Below are 18,400 nucleotides of genomic sequence, written 5' to 3'. Positions count from 1 at the left end.
TTAACAGTGATACACAGCAGTATAGATTGGTTCACCAATGAAGAGTTGCAAATGTTGTGGATACAAAATTGCTTTGATGTGGCTGCCGTCCTTGTGGGAGCTGGTCACCAGGACATCACAGCACTGCTCATCCTGACATTCAGTGGACCGATATAAGAGTTGCATACGACAGTCTCTTCATAGAAAACCTAATCGCACTGCTGTGTATCACTGGTAACGTGCATCTGACGCTGTCGAAAAACTGGAACTGAGAAGTATTGAATACATGCTTGCAGGTGAAGAGTAAAGCGGTGGTTATTGTGAACAGCAAGCACCGTGAGTTAGTGGACACCTTAGTTCTCGAAAAAGACACACAGCGAATCCCATCGACATTTGCCTTGTTAACCACATTTTTTCAGTGCAAATGAAAAGCCCTATGTTTCAGAGAGCATCTAATAGAAATAGACGAAGAATTGAAAACAATAAACATCTTTCAAAAGCTATGTGGTACAACGTGGGGAGCCTCGGTATCCACCCTAAGTTGTTTTGCTTTGGGTCTTTTCTTCTGAACCGCAGAATATTGTGCCCAATTTTGGGTGAACAGTCCATGTAAAAATGATCGATAGTATTATCAAAGCAACATGCCGGAGTGAATGCCAGTGCTGAGCCATATCCCACCACCTCAACTACATCACATAAATGCTCTCTCGATCGAAGAACGGAAATATCACAGATAGTAAGAAATCTACCAATTCATCAAGATGTCGATGATACAACCACAACCAAAAACAGGAAGGGTCGCTGTGGGAAAAGAGTTTAGCCTTACTAATGGGTAGACTCAAGAATGAGCTGGAGAATAAAATCGTAATGCAATGTGTATCACACAAAAATTACCGGAATTTGGCGTGTGACGCAAAGCATGGTCAATGGTAAACAGAATTAGAACCCACCACGTCAGTTGCACGTGTTTTTTGCATAAATGAGGTTATCAGCCATCCCAATTTTGTGATGCTTGCATAAGACCATAAGACATATAACAGAAGAATGGCCCACACGATCATACGATGCTCCACAGACGAAAAATTACGCAAATACGTTACACGCTGTTTGTAATATTTTATACTATGAATACTATATTCTACACTCTACGTATTATTTTCAATGTATCAGACAGCCATATGATAAACAAATAAATTTCAGTGCAATACAGATACAGCGTTGATTTTGGGTGAGAAGTCAAACTAAATACAATTACTCTCTAGTAAGTCTCTTTTACCAACGTACTCAGAAAATATTTCTGAACAACGTACGAAAATTTGTTGTTGACTTTCGTGCTCACTCTGACTGTGTACTGACATGACCGGACAGTGAAATGCACACCGGTACTTCGTAATTCTGCATTTCCGCAATTATCTACCACATTTTCTTGACATTACGCTGAAGTGTTGCTGAATAATTTGATTCTTTTTCTCTCCGTACAGTTTTCGTTTATTTGTTCTTACGCGGAGGCTGGTTCGGCTTCAGGGGCACACACACTACCCGCGGAGCACGTGACTGGGCGCCGGCGGTTCCTCCGCTGTTATTCAAGTCGCGTACCGGCGGCGGAGCTCTTCCTTCCTCGTCGTGTTTGGGCGGGCACGTTGGAACAGGAAATGACGCAAGCGGCCCGTGACGAGGTTACTGCTAAGAGATCATCTCAAGGAGGGTGTCGTTGCGTAAGACTCTACATTCCTCTGTGTCTCAGAGGTCTTATAATATAAAGTGAAGTAACAAGTTTCAGTCTCAAAGACCTGTCACTAGTTGTCAATTATATCGTACCACTCGTCAACACTATTTTCGTTGCTCCGTAAGAGCATTCTGCAAAGAATGCAGATGACACTTTGTAACGTATTATTTTAAGAAATATAGCAACTATACATTTTTTTATGCAGTTCATGTATGCATGTATGCCAATTCGCGTTTCGGCGTTTTATTTATCTTTAATGTGCGTGATACGTACTCAGTCTTCAGCTGTACAGCGATTAACATCGACAGCACTTTGAATACTGCAACTAGCCTGCGAAAATTAACACTTTTGTTTAGCTTCTATACTTCGCGAAACACTCACTTTCTACTCTGATTCTTGTTGTTCCGATTTCTGCGTTTGTAATCGTGGCACTAACACTTTTTTACTTGTATTTTTCAGCAAAACAACGCATTATTCTCCATATTGCCGTCTGACATCCTTGTTTACGCCGGAAAATCATATCTATGGCGAAAGTTATATTTTACTTTCAAAGAATTAATATTACATCAATATTATGAAAATGATAGTTTGCCACTCACCATGCAGAGGAGATGTGGAGTTGCAGCAAGACACAACAAAAAGGCTGTTACACATTTGAGCTTTTGCCCAGAAGGCCTTCTTCTAAAGTAGGAAACACCCACACATTCACGCAAGCACAGATCACATGACCACCATCTCTGGCTACTGAAGCTAGACTGCGAGCACTGCACCAGAGGGGAGAGGCAGTCCGTGGATGGTGGGGATAAGGAAGAGGCAGAGGTGCGGATGAGGAGGGATAGCGGGGGAGGGGTGGAGGAGTTTGTAATGATGCTTGTGGGAGCCTGCAGGGCCATGGTAGGGATAGGGTAGGCCAGCTAGTGCAGCCAGGAGGTTTGAGGGGGGAGCGAGAAAGCAGGGAAACACAGATATTTGTCGGCGTTTTGGTGGACCAGAAGGCTGTGTAATGCTCTATGGGAACACAGGAGCGGATAGGGGAGTGAAGGACAGTATAATCCCACAATCTATTACTATCATCGCAGCTTCCTTATCTCATAGATATGTCATAGGACTTTGTTTCGCTCCGGATATTTTTTTTCTTTTTTTCAGGACAAATGCTAGTGCTTGCACTCTCTTCCATCATAGTTGTCTTAGTGAATGGATAGAATAAATGTTGTGTTTTATGATCTTATTTTAAATAAGCTGAATCAAACTTATATGAATACTTACTCAATTCATTTGTGTGATTTAATTATTCCCTGTCCTCATCTGATAATTTTTATGTTTTTCGGCATGTATTTGTTATTGGTGGTTTTAATATGATGATTCAATGGATCGGTCGCCATTGACACAGTCTTCAGAGCTCACAGCAAGTTCCAGAAAACGAACCTATCTTCATTCATCTGAATCATAACGAAGTCCGATGCCGATTTAAGAGCGTCATTTTCTTGTAAAGTTGGTTCTGACACGTAAAACTGATTAATCATCTTCCCATAGTCACGCATCATCGTGTTAAAGATAGGCCAACAACATGCGCTTCGCCGATTTTCGTCGTTCACCTCATCATTATAATCACCATTTCTCTCTTTTGCCTTTTATATTCACTAAAGCCAACATTAAAATTTACCAAACGGGAAGAGCGATTAAAAAACGTCTTAGCGAAAGTTGAGGCCAGGGGGTTTATAGGAACGTAGGATATATTGCAGGAAAAATTCCCACTTGCGCAATTTAGAAAAGTTAGTGTTGGCAGGAAGGATTCAGATGGCGCAGGCTGTGAAACATGTTGTATTGGCGGGCCGGAGTGGCCGAGCGATTCTAGGCGCTTGAGTCTGGAACCGCGCGACCGATACGGTTGCAGGTTCGAATCCTGTCTCTGGCATGGATGTGTGAGATGTCCTTAGGTTAGTTAGTTTTAAGTCGTTCTAAGTTCTAGGGGACTGATGACCTCAGATGTTAAGTCCCATAGTGCTCAGAGCCATTTGAACCATTTTGAACGTTGTATTGGATAGCGTATTCAGCAGCTGGGTGGTCCTGCCGTCTCTTGGCCAGAGTTTATTGATGGTCATCCATGCAGAAAGACAGTTTGTTGGTTGCCATGCCCATGCAGAAAGCAGCAGAATGGTTGCAGCTTAGATCCCATAAGTGCTTTCATAGCTAGTGTTGTATTAGGTAGGATAGGTAATGCCTATGTCAGGGCTGAAGAAGGTGGTGGTGGGAGGCTGTATGGGACAGGTCTTGCATCTCGGTCTACTGCATGGATATGAGCCATGAGTCTAGGGGTTGGGAGCAGTTGTGGAGTAAAGACGTTCATGGATATTGCGATGTATTAGGATGTGAAATGAAGCTGGCAGCTTAAGATATGTGCTTGAAAATGGCCCACAGCTGAAACTGGCCAACCCTACGGAAAATAAAATAAATACAGCCTAACTGGAACATGTTTCCACTCTCAAAAGGTATTGTGTAGGTTCGGTGGGCGGCGGAATACCATTGGGGGAGGGGTGGGAAGGGAAGTGGGTAAGATATTTCTCATTTCAGGGCACGACGAGAGGTAGTCGAAACTCTGGCGGAGAATGTGGTTCAGATGCTTTGGTCATGGGAAGTACTGAGTCACGAGGGGAGTCCTCCCTCCATTAATAGTGATGAGCGGGGCGCCTTGTGGTAAAGGAACAGGAACGGTGGAGAGTTGGTGGAAAAAATGTTATATGTCTTTTATATGGGTAGGTAGGTTAAGGGTTGTAGGCTGAAGGTGTTGGTCTGTGAGGGCACACATTCTCTCAACGGGGACACAGTAACCCGCCACATTAGAGCAGGTTCTGATGAGACCTTCACAGACCGAAATTATTCTCCGAACCTCGTATAGAAAATGATATTGTGTGCCTTTTCTCTTCACTCACCTACCGCCTCCCACGTTCCAACTGGAGCACTCGCGTCATGACTGACTACCACCCATCAGAGTACCCTAGGTTCACGTTAATTTGGGTGTTAGGTGGTCTGAAGTCTGTTGAGTAGGTGGATTGGTTGGTTTGTTGGTTTAGGGGGAGGAGACCAAAAAGCGAGGTCTTCAATCCCATCGGATTAGGGAAGGATAGGAAAGCAAGTTGGTCGTGCTCTTTCTAAGGCATTTGCCTGAAGCGATTTAGGGAAATCATGGAAAACCTAAATCAGGATGGCCGGACGTGGGCTTGAACCGTCATCCTCCCCAGTGCGAGTCCAGTGCGCAAACCACCGCGCCAACTCGCTCGGACCGTCGTTCTAGCAGTATTGTAGTTTCAATCGTGTATTTTTTCCACTGTAAATTACTCGCAACTCTGAGTATTTATTACGGCGTCTCAATAATGGTTCAAATGGCTCTCAGCACTATGGGACTTAACTTCTGAAGTCATCAGTCCCATAGAACTTAGAACTACTTAAACCTACCTAACCTAAGGACATCACACACATCCATGCCCGAGGCAGGACTCGAACCTGCGACCATAGCGGTCGCGCGGTTCCAGACTGTAGCGCCAGAACCGCTCGGCCACCCCGGCCGGCGCGTCTTAATAATTACTTTCGTGTTTACTGCTATTGTGCTGTTTGCAGCGTACGAATGGCTCGGTACATTCTCCCACACATCGATTTAATGGAAGCCGGCTACTCAGAAATGATGCTGCGAAAATGATTTCTGCTATCGTTCAGCGTATGTAAGTAGTCTGCGAATCCGAGACAGCTGCACTGAAATATTTCTACATCGCGGAGTACCATCTGTTAAGATGTTCGGCCGACTTTTCCAGTATCTTAGAGACACAATTTCTCTGGCATCCCAGTAAGTAAACGTTGGACCTGCTCGTTCAGTCCGGACGCCACAATGGAACGTTAAGTTGAAACTGCAGTACCACACAACTGAATGTAGACCACTTAACGCACAGGCTGATGTGCACCTAAGGTACTGTGGTAAAGAGAAGTACATTAAAATAAATTACTGACCGAGCGCTGGAGTTACAACTCTGCACAGATTCACAAATGGTTCAAATGGCTCTGAGCACTATGGGACTTGACTTCTGTGGTCATCAGTCCCATAGAACTCAGAACTACTTAAACCTAACTAACCTAAGGACATTACAAACATCCATGCCCGAGGCAGGATTCGAACCTGCGACCGTAGCACACAGATTCACAAACGTTGCTCAGCCCCTCCCATGGACAAATGTTCATTACTCAGGAATTATGCATTTCTGGAACCATATTTATTTAACTTTGTTCTTCTTGTCTCGCTACTACATCTTTTTAAATATTCGATGCTAACAGGCTGTATAAAAAGGCCGTCACCTTAAAGGCGACGGAAACGAAATACGATTATCGCGAAAGCAGAGTACCGGAATGATCACACTAGAAGCCTGTAAGGTACTTCTGTTAGCTACCATCTCCACGCTCATAAGAAGCAGCTGTGAGGAACCGTGGCGACTACTCGGAGAGTTCCCAACTCTAACATAACTGCAGTGTCAGGCTTCCAGCTTCATGGCTTACAGCAATCGAGCAGGCACATAGTCGTAAGCGAGGCGCTCTAAACACAAACATCTCAGCTGCCACACTGTAAACAGAAATATTGTACTTGGCGAAATGTTTGACAACACTCGCCTCCGCACCCACCGAGGTCGGTGCCTTGAGCAACAACAACGGCAAGTAGGCGGGTCAGTAACGAATGGTGGGAGCTACAGATTAATGTGGAGCCACTGTGCAACTACTCAATCACGTTATTTGAAGGTAAAATCTACGATTGCAGTCGTCTGACATACGCTTTATTCAGATGATGTACAGCAACTAAAAAAGGCGTTTCTCAAAGAAAACCATGCAGTGGAATAGAAAATTTGACACACTGAATGCTTGGTGAATGATTAAGACGAGTTTAGATTACTACCCATCAAATCTTAATATGCGATTACGCAAATGTAATTATTTATTGGTACTGTAGCGACTTTTTTTCTTTCATTTTCTTTTTGAATCAAATTAAATGGTTTCACGCAGACGCTGAGTCACGAGCGCTTGGCTCTGGTGTTTCATTATAACATTGGGAAACCTTTTTGAATCATTGGTTTGTCAGAGTTGCTCTCTCTAACTGTAAGACACATTCAAAAAGGAACGAGCCGGGTGCTGTAAAATGAAACCGCTCAAAGGATCGTAATATCAGATGAAGAAGTATGGTCCCTTACCAGCGCTTTGGTCCAAAACTTGGCGCTTAAGAGACACTGGCGCACACTCTCTTTAACTATAGAACGAAAACGTGCGCACTTCGACCGTCCACTGCCCTCAGTCGTGCCGAAAACAGTGAAGTGGTGACTTCAAAATGAGAGCTCGTGAGTATAGTGCGTTTACTAACAGCGGAAGGAGTACAGGGATCGAAAATTCATGGTTGCAAAATGATTTAGGGAAGATATCTATACTATGCAAGCGGCAATTGACCCTAAATAATGAAAAGCGTGAAGTCATCAACATGAGTACCAAAAGAAATCTGTTAAATTCCTGTTCCAAAATATATCTAACTAATCTAAAGTCTGACAATTCAACTAAATACTTAGGAACTACGATTACGGGTATCTTTAAATGAAACAATCACCTTGATAATGTTGTAGGGAAAGCTAAACAAAGACTGCGTTTTACTGGCAGAACACAAGATGCAACGGTTCAAGTAAAGAGTCTATCTACACTACTCTTGTTCGTCCCCTGCTACAGTACTGCTATACCGTAAGGGATCCTTAACGAACTGGATTGACAGAAGACATCAAGGAAGTTAAAGAAGGGCAGCTCGTTTTCTATCATTACGAATAGGGGGGACAGTGTCACGGATATGATACGTGAGTTGGCTTGACAATCATCAAACCAAAGGTGTTTTTCATTGCGGCGAGATGATTTCACGAAATTTCAATCTCCAACGTTCTTCTCCAAATCAAAAAACAAAACGTTTTGTTAAGACTCACTTGAGAAGATTTGATCATTCCAATAAAGTAACAGAAACAGTAGCAAGGCCAGAAGACAGTATCGATTTGTAGAAGGACCTATGAGTGTGCAGGCTCTGGTAGGTAAACCTGAACGCATATACAGGAAAAGAAGTCAACTAGTGTACAACTACACTATTGATGACAAACTGCTGGGAACAGTAACCACAACAAAATATCTCGCAGTATTTATCCGGAGCGACCCTAAAGTGGAATGACCACATAAAAAAAATAGCAGGAAAAGCGGATGCCAAACTGAGATTCACAGGAAGACTCTTTAAGAGCGCATAGATTCCAAATTAGCCGCTGTAGCAGGGGTGTCCAACATTTTTGCTTATCTGGGCCACATTTGAAGAAGGCGAGCATTTTTGGCCAGACATAATACACTAGACACCAACAATAGCCGCCGAGCAAGAAAAATTTTGCGTTTATTTTCCCCGCACGCTGTTCGAGAGTGGAACGGCAGCGAAATTTTGTGAATTGCAGGGTATTAAAGTAGATGCAGGTGTAGATGAAAGAAAGGCGTAAGTGTACCGGGAGCACTGGTGTGGAACAAGCCATTCAGGGAAGGACCTAAGGCCGATGGTACGCGGTCTGGTACACGACACCGAACAACCGGTGCCATTGTTCAACAGATGGCGTTGTGGTAGCAGCCACTGTCGCAGAAGTCGGACTGAGAGTTGGAAGTGTTCAGGCAATAAGCAAGAACAGACTGATTCTCCGCAAATTGGTCGTCCAGCGGGTGCCTCACAGCCTTCAACAACCACGGGGAGCAAGCCAATGGGACTCTCTTTTGAACATCTGCAGTGATATGTCAAGAAAGGGAATGAATTCTTGCAATGAGTGGTCGCAGGAGACGAAATATGGTGCCTTCACTTCGAACCCGAGTGAAAACTGTGGTTACCAGATAAACGCGCAGTGTCGTTGGTACCCAAGACGCGCTACACCCTTTTGCTCTTCTTTCCATTGTTTTCATCACGGCTGAGTACAGTCACGCGATCGCTCTCTCGTCACGTGGGTGTCCGCCTGTATCCCTGTAGCGCAGGGGTGTCCAACCCGCGGCCTGCGGGCCGCATGCGGCTTGAAGCAAGTATCAACGCTGTCCAAGATACGAGCATCTATCACACGACCGATAGAAAAGAAAATCAGGTTATGTAAAGTTATGATAAATTGAATATTTCCAATTTCCCGGTACAAGATGCTGTTCTTTCACTGGTTCATCCTGCTTTTGTCCTTCGTTCTCTCTCTGTCTTTTTATTTGCCGGGCTGTTATTGTTGGAGTTAAGTATAATATGTGTGGCCCAAAAATGCTTTCTGCAAATGTGGCCCTCGTATGCAAAAATGTTGGACACCCCTGCTATAGTGGCTAATTTGGAGTCTAAGCGCTCTTGTGGTGACAGCACATTCTTCAGCTAATAACGTTGCGATCCTTTTAGCTGTCTTAATTTTACAGCCTACGGCGTGTTTCTTTTTGAATGCATCTTGTACTACTTCATCGTAGCTAACAGGAAGGCATGACGGTTTGTGAACTGAACAAGGTAGAATGTCATCAAACTTATTTTTAGAAATGATAACACTTCATGCCTGGAATATTAACACATTTATTTTGTTTTCACTATAGCGACTTCGGCATACAGTGCTATTTTCAAGTGATTACTCTTTTCGTATGTTAATGAGTGCTCCTTTTAAGAGGATATTGTCCTCGCGTCATTGATGTTTAAACATGCCGTGTGTGAAATATAGCAGGTATGTTCACCATAAAAAAATAAAAATAGCAAAATAAAAAAAGACAGGACCTCATGCAATTGGTGTTATCAAATCCATGCTATGCGGGCACAAAATTTAAGACTGCGTCCACCAAGTGTGAACAAAGCATTACAAGAGTCAAAGTGCCCATAATCAGGTTTCCGGTACTTTTATTACATCATTAACTTTTAATGACGAGGTATAACCGCTTGCAAGATAATGCGAAGAGCTTTGACTCTTGAAAAGCGTTGTCGTGTATAAATGTCTTTCACAATTCCCGAACATTACTGTTACACCAAACGTAATTAAGGCCGGCAGGTTTCTGAACCTGTTCGCAGACAACGCAGCTGTAAGCAGGTGATTGCAGCAGTGGAGTTCAAATGGTTCAAATGGCTCTGACCACTATGGGACTCAACTGCTGAGGTCATTAGTCCCCTAGAACTTAGAACTAGTTAAACCTAACTAACCTAAGGACATCACAAACATCCATGCCCGAGGTAGGATTCGAACCTGCGACCGTAGCGGTCTTGCGGTTCCAGACTGCAGCGCCTTTAACCGCACGGCCACTTCGGCCGGCGCAGCAGTGGAGTGCTGTTGCGAAATGCGAGGGGAAGTTCAGAATAAAACGCTTCCGTGATTAGTGGCACACGACTCACAAAATAAATACACAATAGGCGTAAACAGAAGAAAAGATGACATTATTTGAATACCCTGTCACGCACCAATCACTGGAAGCACTCACAACTGATTCCCCCCCCCCCCCTTCTTTCATAGTTCCCCCGTGAATTGCGCGCGGGTAGAACGATTGTCGGAAGCTCCAATACGAGGTCTAATATCAGGAATTTTCTTGTCGTAGCCATTTCGCGGGAAGGAAAGGACTCTCACTGTGATCTGCACAACGCCTCCGTTGTAGCGTCTGCCACTGAACTTTGCTAAGCATATATGTAACGCTCCTGCGCCGGCTAAACGATCCCATTACCAAACGCACTGCTTTTCGTTGCATTTTTCTCTATTTGGCCTATCACTCCTTCTCGGCAATGATCTCAGGTTGACGATCAATATTCAAGAATCGGTCGAACAAGAGCCTCGTAAGCCACTTCTTCAGTGGATGAAATGCAATTCTTTAAGATTCTTCCTGTGAATTTCAGTCTGGCATCTGCTTTTCCTACTATTTGTTTTACGAGGTCATTTCACTTAAGGTCGCTCCGGATAGATACTGCTACATATTTTATTGTGGTTACTATTGACGAAATAAATCTCGGGTGAACAGCCTGGTATGAGTGTGCATAGGACACAATATTTCGGCAATCGACCACATTGTCATCATCAGGTGCGCTGATGTACTGACCGGCGGTGGGCCGGCGCCGGTATATATATATGTGACAATCCCCCTCCCGCTCCTTCCTCAGGCGCTTCCTATGAGTAGGTGCGGTCCGCGTCCAGCGCGCGGTCCAGGTACAGCGTCCGTTCTCCCGCCGTCTGGGCGCTGCGTCCTAGGTCTCCTCGTTCAGGAGGGTCTGCCGGCACCGCTCTCGTTATTCTTCCCTCCTCCCCCGAAGTCGGTACGCTCTGGGAACTATCCTTTTTCTTCTTAATCCGGACGATCGCGGGTTCTCACGCCTTGCTAAGGATGTAACCGCTGTCATGATTTAGTTGTGGCTCCTTACTCTGATCTCTATGGCTTCTTTGATGACACAGTTCCAGTATTTGGAAGTCTGTGTCAGGACTTTGGCTTGCTCATAATCCATGCTGTGGAGTTCCGACAGGCAATTCTCAGCGATTGCCGACTTACTGGGTTGTTGCAGTCTAGTGTGCCGTTGATGTTCTCGGCATCGGTCCTCAATGGTACGAATAGTCTGCCGTATGAATACACTACCGCACTGGCAAGGTATCTGATAAACCCCTGATTAACGTAGACCAAGGTTGTCCTTGACACTACCAAGAAGTCTCTTGGCTTTTCTTGGAGGACAGAAGATCGTTTTCACTTGGTGTTTACGTAAAATGCGTCCAATTTTTCCTGATAAAACCTCACAAAACGGAATAACAGCCAAGGCCACCTCCTCCTGAGGTTCATCCTCAGTTTCCGCCGGTGCTGCAGGTGTGGGAGTAAGAGCCTTCCAAATTTGCCCTTCCTTGTAACAGTTCCTCCGAAACACGGTCTTCAGATGGTCCAATTCTTGTAGGAGACTGTCCCTGTCGGAGATAATGTGAGCTCTGTGTACAAGAGTTTTGAACACGCAATTCTTTTGTGCCGGGTGGTGGCAGCTATCCACATGTAGGTACAAATCGGTGTGAGTTTTCTTCCTATACATGCTGTGGCCCAAAGTGCCGTCAGCTCGTCTTCTAATCAAAACATCTAGGAAAGGGAGCTTCCCATCCGTTTCGATCTCCATGGTGAACTTAATATTCCTATGCACACTCATATCAGGATGTTCTCAGTCTTGCTATCATATATGTATGGTATAAAATAAAAAATATGTGTGTAATGGTCGGCCTGTGTGAGGAGGGAGATATTCAAATATTCATTCCACAGGCTATAACTTCCACCACATTACGTCACGCATTAATGCTAGTATTCTAGAAAGATAATTACACTCCTGGAAATTGAAATAAGAACACCGTGAATTCATTGTCCCAGGAAGGGGAAACTTTATTGACACATTCCTGGGGTCAGATACATCACATGATCACACTGACAGAACCACAGGCACATAGACACAGGCAACAGAGCATGCACAATGTCGGCACTAGTACAGTGTATATCCACCTTTCGCAGCAATGCAGGCTGCTATTCTCCCATGGAGACGATCGTAGAGATGCTGGATGTAGTCCTGTGGAACGGCTTGCCATGCCATTTCCACCTGGCGCCTCAGTTGGACCAGCGTTCGTGCTGGACGTGCAGACCGCGCGAGACGACGCTTCATCCAGTCCCAAACATGCTCAATGGGGAACAGATCCGGAGATCTTGCTGGCCAGGGTAGTTGACTTACACCTTCTAGAGCACGTTGGGTGGCACGGGATACATGCGGACGTGCATTGTCCTGTTGGAACAGCAAGTTCCCTTGCCGGTCTAGGAATAGTAGAACGATGGGTTCGATGACGGTTTGGATGTACCGTGCACTATTCAGTGTCCCCTCGACGATCACCAGTGGTGTACGGCCAGTGTAGGAGATCGCTCCCCACACCATGATGCCGGGTGTTGGCCCTGTGTGCCTCGGTCGTATGCCGTCCTGATTGTGGCGCTCACCTGCACGGCGCCAAACACGCATACGACCATCATTGGCACCAAGGCAGAAGCGACTCTCATCGCTGAAGACGACACGTCTCCATTCGTCCCTCCATTCACGCCTGTCGCGACACCTTTGGAGGCGGGCTGCACGATGTTGGGGCGTGAGCGGAAGACGGCCTAACGGTGTGCGGGACCGTAGCCCAGCTTCATGGAGACGGTTGCGAATGGTCCTCGCCGATACCCCAGGAGCAACAGTGTCCCTAATTTGCTGGGAAGTGGCGGTGCGGTCCCCTACGGCACTGCGTAGGATCCTACGGTCTTGGCGTGCATCCGTGCGTCGCTGCGGTCCGGTCCCAGGTCGACGGGCACGTGCACCTTCCGCCGACCACTGGCGACAACATCGATGTACTGTGGAGACCTCACGCCCCACGTGTTGAGCAATTCGGCGGTACGTCCACCCGGCCTCCCGCATGCCCACTATACGCCCTCGCTCAAAGTCCGTCAACTGCACATACGGTTCACGTCAACGCTGTCGCGGCATGCTACCAGTGATAAAGACTGCGATGGAGCTCCGTATGTCACGGCAAACTGGCTGACACTGACGGCGGCGGTGCACAAATGCTGCGCAGCTAGCGCCATTCGACGGCCAACACCGCGGTTCCTGGTGTGTCCGCTGTGCCGTGCGTGTGATCATTGCTTGTACAGCCCTCTCGCAGTGTGCAGAGCAAGTATGGTGGGTCTGACACACCGGTGTCAATGTGTTCTTTTTTCCATTTCCAGGAGTGTATTTCTGACCTATGTACTCATTATTACAGTCTTACAATGTAGTGATAAAAGTAACGTTCTCTTAAAAAAAATATAGTTTCGCGACTGAAACACAATCGAATCCTTTTACCCCTAGGTTGGTAGACACTGCTCTAGAGTCAGCTTCAGTCCAAGTGTGTAGACGTTCAAACCATTGAGTCCCATTCCAATCTTCCCAAGGCTGTACCACATTGTTTTGAGGATTTATGGTGCATGCCAGACAATAGGAAGAAGGACTTTTAGCGACATTTGCAACAAATCCGATTACTTACACAGTAGATGGAGGTGTGCTGATTTTTGACCCACAGGGCCGGCCGGTGTGGCCAAGCGGTTCTAGGCGCTTCAGTCTGGAACTGCGCGACCGCTACGGTCGCAGGTTCGAATCCTGCCTTGGGCATGGATGTGTGTGATGTCCTTAGGTTAGTTAGGTTTACGTAGTTCTAAGTTCTAGGGGACTGAAGACCTCAGATGTTAAGTCCCATAGTGCTCAGAGCCATTTGAACCATTTTGACCCGGAAAGGACAAAATGAGAAAAGTATTGGCAATAAATTGGGCAATTAAACACTGAATGTAAAAGATAGTTGACAGTTAAAGGGCAACGCATCCACGAAAGTACCAACAACAGGGGAGTGGCGTCGGTCAAAGGCATATCGTCGATAAATGGACTTCATATTTAAGAAATCTTTGTTTATACGGTACCCTTATATGACAATGAGGTATGCGCAGTCGTGAAGCTTTTACGGAGCGCATGAAGTTCTCAGTATGCTCCACAAATCTGGTCTCCGAGGTTCCGACGCAGCGGTGCGCATTCCTAAATCAGAGACAATCTGATCTTTTTACTTGCATGTAACTTGTTAATGCAGGGCAAAATATTCTAACAGAATTTGTCCAAGAGAGAATTCAGACCTGTCATCTCAGATTTACGAGGCTATTATGCTAAAACGCACTTATTTCATCATCTCTTAAACCATAGGGTAATGCAGTTCTTTAAAAAGATGCTCCGCGAATCTGCAAAGTTAAAGTTGAAAATTTCTTACGACTGACCTACATGACGTAGAATGACAATACTGTTTTTTTTTCCATCAGTTTTCTGACTGGTTTGATGCGGCCCGCCTCGAATTTCTCTCCTGTACCAGCCTCCTCATCTCAAAGTATCACTTGTAACTTACGTCCTTAATTATTTGCTGAACGTATTTCAATCTCTGTTTCTCTCTACAGTTTTTAACCCTCTACAGCTCCCTCTAGTACAATAGATGTTATTCTGTGACGTCTTAACATACGTCCTACAATCTTGTCAATTCTTCTAATCTGTGCTTTCCATATATTCCTTTCGTCGTCGATTCCGCGGAGAACCTTCTCATTCGTTACCTTATCACTCCACCTTTTTCAAAATTCTTCTATATCACTACATCTCAAATACTTATATTCTTTTCTTTTCAGGGTTTCCCATAGTTCACGTTTCGCTGCCGGCCTCCAAATGCACATTCTAAGAAATTTCTTCCTCAAATTAATCCCCATGTTTGATACTAGAAGACTTCGCTTGGCCAGGAAAGCCCTTTCTGCTAGTGCTAGTCTGCTTTTAATGTCCTCCTTGCTCCGTCCGTCATGGGTTATATTGCTGCCTATGTAGCAGAATTCCTGAACTTCATCTACTTTGTGAACACCAATCCCGAAGTTAAGGTTCCCTCTGTCCTCATTTCTACTATTCTCATTACTTTCTTCGATTTACTCTCAATCCATATACTGCACTCATTAAACTGCTTATTTCAGTCAGCAAACCGAGCGAGATGGCCAGCTGTTAGTACACTCGACTCGCTTTCGAGAGGACGACGGTTCAAATCCGCGTCCTACCATTCCGATTTAGGTTTTCCGTGATTTCCCTGCATCGCTTAAGAGAAGTGCTGTGATAGTTTCTTCGAAAGGTCACGGCCAGTTTCCTTCTCCATCCTTCCCTAATCCGAGCTTGTGCTAGGTCTCTAATGACCTCATGGTCGACGAGACGTTAAACACTAATCTCCTCCCTCCTCCTCCTTTCAGAAAATCCTTTAACTTTTCATCTCTTTCATTAACGACAGCTATTTCATCAGCTGGTCTTATCGTTAGTACCCTTTCACTTTCAACTTTAATCCCACTCTTGAACCTCTCTTTTATTACTGTCATGGCTTCTTCGACGTACAGATCGAACAGTGAGGGCGAAAGACTACATTTCCGTCTTAACTCTCTTTTCAATCGGAGCTCTTCGTTCTCGGTCTTCCACTCTTATTGTTCCCTCATGGTTCGTGTACATATTGTATATTACCCGTCTTACCCATAGCTTACTCCGATTTTCCTCAGAATTTCTAACATCTTGCACCGTTCAACAAATTCTATGAACATTCCTTGATTTTTCTTTAGTCTTGAATCCATTATCAACCGCAATCTCAGAACTGCCTCTCTGATGCCTTCACCTTTACTAAACCCAAACTGATCGTCATCTAACATGTCCTAAATTTTCTTTTTCACCCTTCTGTATATTTTTCTTGTTAGCAACTCGGATAGCTGTTAAGTTAATTGTGCGTTAATTTTTCCCCTTGTCACTTCTTGCTGTCTTCGAAACTGCGTGGATGATATTTTTCCGGAAGTCAGGTGGTATATCGCCAGACTCATACATTCTACACATCCTCGAGAATAATAGTTGTGTTGCCACTTCCCCCAATGAGTTTAGAAATTCTAATGGAATGTTACCAATCCCTTCTACCTTGTTTGATCTTAAGTCTTTCAAGGCTCTTTTAAATTTTGATTCCAAACTGGATCCCTACCTCTTCTGACTCGACTCCTGTTTCTTCTTCTATCACATCAGACAAATCTTTCTCCTCACAGAGGCCTTCAATGTACTATTTCCACATATCCGCTTTCTCCTCTGCATTTAGCAGTGGAATTGCCATTGCACTCTTAATGTTACTACCCTTGCTTTTGACTTCACCGAAGGTTGTTTTGACTTTTCTATGTGCTGAACCAGTCCTTCCGACAGTCAATTCTTTTTCGATTTCTTCATATTTTTCATGCATCCGTTTCGTGTTAGCTTACCTGGACTTCTTATTTATTTCATTCCTAAGTACCTTGTATTTTTGTATTTCTGAATTTCCCCCAACACTTTGTGCTTCCATCTTTCATCCATCAGCTGAAGTATTTCTTCTGTTATCCATGGTTTCTTCGCAGTTACCTTCTTTATACCTATTGTGATAGGACATACTATGGGGATCCTTATATAAAGTATTCGGTATCGCGTTTTTATGTGTTTACGAAGCATATTTCACAGTATAGCAAATGTTAAAATACGACTTTTGATGCTCTGTATTGTATCAAGTCGTATTGGAAACGAGATATATAAAATATAACCCACTCATTTCGTCAACTACAGTTCTTTTAGATACAATTAACACGAAGTATCTTATTGTAACCATCAGTTTTACGAAATTTACAGAAAAACTAATTATTTCATTTGTGTAGCTACCAGACAATGATCACTTACAATTGTTAGTGTTAAAACTAGTCCACTCATTTAATGGGATTTTCATTGTCAAAATCGATTATTTCATAAAACGTGAAAATTAATGTTTGGGTTACATTTCTGGCTAGTGATGCACTGAAAGCTTCGATCACTTTCAAGTGACTATGTTTCTATAAAAACTCAGATCAAATTCATTGTGATTAATTCTGTAATTACGAGTTTTAGAACCTTCTGTCATAAACAAACTATTATTTCGATCATTTAGTCAAAACGCCATGATTATAGAATATTTGAACTTTAAAATCAATTTCCACATTATGCAAAGTACTCCAAAATACCTTAGCATCAAAATTCCTGTTGTAATTAACGAGATATCATTTATTTTGTTTCAATTATTGTAACATACTTCAAGCAGGATTTCAATACTAAATTTTAAAAGCAATTTTAGGACTTACATTTGTTATAATCAGTCTTATACTAACTTCAAAACTGAAATTGTAATTTTTTATGAAACAACCGACTTTTACTCAGTTAATGTGACGTCGTTGAAAAATACTTTCAAAGAATTTGTATTGTTAAGAAACAATATAAGCAGTGAGACTATGAGTTCAGGCGTGGCAGTAGAATGGCAGTTGTTCCCAGTTCGAGTACATGATCTGTAGAAGCAGTTTCTTTGATCTGTGCTTTGTACGAATATTCTGGAACAAGATAAACATAAATACAAAATATAAACTATGTGTTGGTGTAAATTATTTAATATCATCTGCTCTTCTGCAGTGAAACAGTTAAAATTATGCAACCCAATTAAAACTGAATTGGTGGAGAAAAGTCGTCGAAATTAATAAGCATTTCATTGAACTTAAGAAAGATTTGTAATCTAAGAGTATGCTAGTTGAACATTTTTAGCCAGAAACTGGTAAAAAGAGTGTATTAGACTATGTTTTTCTTTCCTGCTTCCGTAATTGCCTTTATCAGAGATGGCCAGTCCTCTTCAACTTAACTATCTACTGAGTTATTCCTCGTCGGGGTATCTATAGCCTCAGAGAACTTCAAGCGTATCTCATCATTCCTTAGTACTTCTGTATCCCACTTTTTTGAGTATTGACTCTTCCTGGCTAATCTCTTAAACTTGAGCCTATTCTTCATCACTACTAAATTGTGACTTGAGTCTATATTCGCTCCTGAGTACGCCTTTCAGTCCAGTAACTGATTTCTGAATCTCTACCTAACCATGATGTAATCTAACTGAAATCTTCCCATGCCCTGTAGTTTCCAAATATACCTATTCCTTTTGTGATTCTTGAACATAGTATTTGCTATTACTAGCTGAAATTTGTTGCAGAACTCAAATGGTCTTTCTCCTTTCTCATTTCTAGTACTACGCCCATATTCTCCGGTAATCCATTCTTCTACTACTTCAC

The 18,400-nt window shown here is 43.7% G+C and overlaps 1 protein-coding gene across 2 annotated transcripts in view; it reads right to left on the bottom strand.

The window, feature by feature from the left end:
• Positions 1-18,400, bottom strand: part of LOC124805329 (ras association domain-containing protein 10-like) — a 1,110,196-nt gene that overhangs the window by 223,245 nt on the left and 868,551 nt on the right. The window contains exon 1 of one of the 2 annotated variants that reach the window (XM_047265851.1): positions 2,305-2,431. The exons of the other annotated variant lie outside the window; for it this stretch is intronic. The gene's annotated coding sequence lies outside the window, so the exon portion shown is untranslated. Of the gene's footprint in view, positions 1-2,304; positions 2,432-18,400 lie in introns of those variants that run through there. 2 annotated transcript variants of the gene reach the window in all.

Source organism: Schistocerca piceifrons, chromosome 7, assembly GCF_021461385.2.
Source record: "Schistocerca piceifrons isolate TAMUIC-IGC-003096 chromosome 7, iqSchPice1.1, whole genome shotgun sequence".
NCBI classification, from domain to species: domain Eukaryota; kingdom Metazoa; phylum Arthropoda; class Insecta; order Orthoptera; family Acrididae; genus Schistocerca; species Schistocerca piceifrons.
Note: the sequence above shows the minus strand (reverse complement) of the source record. Positions and strands in the feature narration are given on the sequence as shown.